Genomic DNA, 5,045 nt, shown 5'->3' on the forward strand with positions numbered 1-5,045 from the left:
TGAGGATAACTGTGCTAGATGCTGACTGTTAGGAATATGTGTATTAGTTTGATGATAAGTTAAACAAAACACTTAAGTAGAAGTCTAGTGTTTGTAGCCTCAACGGATAAGACCATCTTGGCTATCCGTTGAAGGAGTAGCTTTACTTAGCAATAAGTTTAGTATTGTAGCACAGTTCATTCTCTGGATTCAAGTTGTAATTCTTAGATGTTGTAGGAAATTATCAGTCATGTTGACTACTAGTGGATATGCAAATAGGAGGGCTAATTGTAAATATTTCATGCCTTGTAATTTTGTACAAGTGAAGAAGTATCAACTGATATTGAAGACTTTCAACGGATAAGAAACAAAGCTTCAACGGATGTCTCTAAAGCTTCAACGGATAATATCCATCAACGGATAAGTGCTTCAACGGATAAGACTTCAACTGCAAATGCATCAACGGATAAAGCTATAATGGATAAAGCCTCAACGGATAAGGCATCAACGGATGAAAGCTTCAACGGATGCTTAGTTCAATAGCAGTTGATAGTGACAATTCATAAGCTGACAGAGGCACATGGGTTGACAGAGACAAACTGGAATGTGGCAGCCTCTAGAAGGAATCAAGAAAATGCAGCATTTCCATTCTGGTGCAAACAAGGGAGTATTCAAAGATTAACAGCTAAACCCAAATTGCATTGGATAAAGAAATGAAGAAGAAACATGTGAAGAGCCTTTTTAATTATATTTTACAGTTTTGTCTTCACATGTAAACTTGGTGATATATAAACCAAGTAGCAGCTAGTAATTAGGTGTGAATTTTCCAGAGCTGTTTAGAAAATCCAGAGAGAAAATCATCTAGTTTGTACTAGGAAGCAGCTGTGATTTAATTCTTTGAATCACAGATTTTCTGAAATAACACATCTCTGGTGGAACAACAAATCCACCAGAAAAGTTTTTAAGTTCTTTGTGTTCTTTAAATTTGTGTTTGAATATATATCTGTTTGTATTAGCTTCAAGCAATTCACACACATTTGCTCACTAAAACACTTAGCCTTAGAAACTGCTCAAAACTTGAAAAAGTTTTGAGATTTACATTCAACCCCCTTCTGTAAATCTCATTGTTAGTCCACTGGGAATAACACTGACCTAGTAGTCTTTAACATACTAGAAATCCCATGTTTGAATTAGTTGTTTATGTGGATACTCATTAACAAAAGCAAATTCTGATTTTGAGCTTAGTCAAGTTTACTTTGTGTATCTTATTACTAAGTCACAAACTAGATTATTGCTTCTTATCTGTTAGATTTTGATGTCAGTAAATCTTAATAATGAACTAAATGCTGATAAGCCTCACTTATCAAAAGAAAAGAAAAGAAAATAAAAGTCAGGTACTCCTTTGAGATCTAGAGTAAATATGTGGAAGGGAAGACCCAAGTGCATTGCTGGTATTAAGTAATATGCATTAGAAAAGCAAATAAATTTTCTTGGTGACTTTTCACATTCTCTGATTACTGGAGAAATACTATAACAATAACATAAATTCTGATAAGCAGTCATGACTCACTTACACTGAGAAGCCACTATAAAAAGGAATTTGAAAAGATGCATAAAATGAGCACAAACAGTTGAGGTGGACTCTTGCATAAATTTGTTATATAGTAGATTTCTTGATTGATGACAGATTTTAAGCACTTTTCTGAGTTATGCTTTATTTATAAGATGTACTGAGTTTATCAGACTTTAATCTTTATCTGATATTCTGCTGAATGCACACACTTTCACTCCATATGAATGATGAAAATTACTGTTGTGATTAAGTTGTTTTTGACAAACAATTAAGTGTCATTTGCATAAATTCTGAGGACAAGTTCTGATGGAAGTTCTGATGATTAAACTCTGAAGAAAACAAGTCAGTATTTGTATGAAGAATCATAGAAAAAGATATTCACTTTTTAAGTTCAGAAGCCATATTCTGATGACTGTTAAAATCTGATATAAGTTAAGTTCTGATATTAAATCCTGATGGAATCCTTGATGCTTACGTGGAATTATTCTTTACTTGACTTATTTGTGATAAAAACTGAAACAATCATATTTAAATCAGAATATATTTGGGTAAGATAAAAATAGTCATAATAATTATGGGTTAGTGGTAAACGTGTTTGTCCTGAAAAACTGCATGTGCACGGTAATTATTGCTTATTTTACGTGCCCATTAACTCCTGCTTTTGTTGTTTACTAACTGTTCACACGTTGCCAGGTGTAATGTGTATCCCATGCTTCAAAAATATAACTTTTGAGTGGAGAGAGTATATATATAGGGGTTAAAATATTTTCTAATCTTTTACTTACTTTTCTATTCTTCATCTCTTTTATTCTCTCTCTAATATTCTCTGAAGCGTTTTCTTTCAGGAATTTTATCAAACACCTTGCAAATAATATCTTTCTCACTTAATTTCTTCAGAGATGGCACCAAAAGACTTGATCTTCAATGGAGCTAAGTTTGTTCCTAACAACTATTCGTCTATACTTAGCAAGGCTGAAGCTCCATCGGAACTTCACTTTATTCAGGACTTCCTTGCTAATTCTGATATTGGGTATGCTTTAACCCAACCTGAAGTAATCTCTGGAACCCAAGTGATAAGTGCCATTTTATACCACTTAGAACGTCTAATAATGGCTTGAATTGATATCTTGAAATCAAGTATTTTGTGTATTTGATGCGTTTTTCTAGTATTTGTGCATTTCAGGGTATTACTTGCATTTGTGGAGAGATTTCATCAAGAATAAGCCTCAATATGTGTTTGGCATTGCGAGTGGGAAGAGAGGAGCAGAATGCAGCAAAGAACGGGAGCAAAACAGAGTATTTTCGAGAACGGATCTGAGAACCCGCTCAGCTCTGCTGAGCGACCGCTCAGGAAGCTGAGCGCCCGCTCAGGATTGCTGAGCGACCGCTCAGGGGCGTAAAAAAAGATATTGATTTTTAGACTCCTAATTCTGTTGAGCTTCCAACTTCTAAGATAGCTGGGTTTTGTGGGGCTTCTATATAAGTAGTTTTCAGAGACGTTTCACGTGTGTTGAATCGTGGTATTAATACAGGAGCAAGGAGATAAGGAAGAAAACCATTTTAGCACATCGCAACGAAGAGGAAGCATAGTTTCTTGTGCTTCTTTATTTCGTTGTAAGAGTGGATGCTAGTTTTCTTTGCTTTGAACCTATTTACTTTTGTGACGTACTCTGGTTTAATATAAGTAGTTTATTTAGTTATTCTCGTGTGTTTTTTTATCAGGTTTTCATATGAACCCATGGTGATGATGAGTTCAATCATGGGCTAATCGTGATCATGGGGTCGTAACGGATTTGCTATGGAATTCTTTAGTTAGTTATTTAATACCTTAGTGTGTGATGGTTGTATGATATCTAGTATTGGTTGTGCTTATTTTTCTTATGTGCGTCGCGAACATATAAGATAGGGAGTTAATCTTCTGTGAAGCGACAGTGGATCTTGAGGTTTAGAACTTGCCATGCTAGCATAGGTTCATGTATGTGTATGCATGATTAGTGGGTAACTCTAACTGTTTTACTTGCCCTGTGTAATCATAAGGAATAACTTGTGCTTAAATCGTTATGTTGTCAAATTCTGTAGACATATAGGGTCTCAACATAATTGATGCCTATTCAACTTCTATCTTAATTTTGGATGCTTGGTAGAATGGTATTAGTACAATGAAAGTTGGCTTTTATCAGTTTCGTGTTGTTCGATTAATATCATCACCATTACATGCTAAGGGTAATAACAATAATTATTGGAGGAAGTAGTAATGAAGTTATGATCTCATGTGTGTTTAATATTGTTAATTCAAGTGTCAATTAAGTATTTAATTCTTGTAGTTAATTATAGTTAATAATTAGTTAATCAAGTCTACGTGTTATTGTCTTGACATTGAGAAGTAATTATACATTGGTGAGTAAGTGTTAATTGAACATAAGTAGTCTGAGTCTCTGTGGGAACGATCTAGAAAGTATTATATATTACTTGCGAATGCGTATACTTGCGTGTATTATTAGCGCGTGTTTTCCGCCGTAACAAGTTTTTAGCGCCGCTGCCGGGGACTCGGCGTATTGTTTAGTTTATGTACTTACCATCACCGGTCATTAGGACTCATTAATTCAGACGTGTTACTTATTGTTTCCGGTTGTGTTTCAGGTACCTTAGCGAGCATTTAAGCAAACACGTTCTCGTACTCGCAAGAGGACTGTAGATACGGCTGAGAAGACATACGAAGTTCTTGGTATTCTGGAGAAGATAGATTTTGAAGATTCGGATACAGAGAGTGAGCAGAAAGAACCAGTAATCATGGGTGATCGTATAGTTCCGGCAGATCCAGCTCTTATGAACTTTTCTCGGCCTAAAATTGATGACATTCAGTCAAGCATCCTTCATCCGGCTATTCAGGCTAACAATTTTGAAATCAAGCCGGGCACTATTTAGATGGTGCAGAATTCTGTTTCTTTTGGAGGTGCTGCTGCTGAAGATCCCAACATGCACATCAAGAATTTTGTCGAAATCTGTAGTACTTTCAAATATAATGGTGTGACTGATGAGGCTATCAAGCTGAGGCTTTTTCCATTCTCTCTGAGGGATAAAGCTAAGGACTGGTTACATTCTGAACCAGCTGGGTCTATCACTACTTGGTAAGATCTTGCGCAAAAGTTTCTGGTAAAGTTCTATCCAATGGCGAAGACTGCTGCTATGAGGAATGCTCTTACTCAGTTTGCACAGCAGTCTACAGAATCTATGTGCGAAGCTTGGGAGCGCTACAAGGAGATGTTGAGAAAGTGTCCACATCATGGTATGCCTGATTGGATGGTGATCACTGGTTTCTATAATGGTTTGGGGGCCCAATCTCGGCCCATGCTCGATGCAGCAGCTGAAGGCGCCTTGTGGGCCAAAAGCTATACAGAGGCTTATAATCTTATTGAGACTATGGCTGCAAATGAGCATCAAAACCCAACTCAAAGGATGATACCTGGGAAGGTAGTAGGTATTCTGGAAGTTG

At 36.3% G+C, this 5,045-nt stretch overlaps 1 non-coding gene across 1 annotated transcript; it reads right to left on the bottom strand.

Moving 5' to 3' along the window:
- Positions 1 to 4,735: 4,735 nt before the first annotated feature.
- On the bottom strand, positions 4,736 to 4,842 carry LOC141681283 (small nucleolar RNA R71). Its single transcript, XR_012558724.1, has one exon. It is a non-coding gene; the product is annotated as a small nucleolar RNA R71 (small nucleolar RNA).
- Positions 4,843 to 5,045: the final 203 nt, after the last annotated feature.

The sequence above is a fragment of the Apium graveolens genome, chromosome 8, assembly GCF_009905375.1.
Source record: "Apium graveolens cultivar Ventura chromosome 8, ASM990537v1, whole genome shotgun sequence".
NCBI lineage: Eukaryota > Viridiplantae > Streptophyta > Magnoliopsida > Apiales > Apiaceae > Apium > Apium graveolens.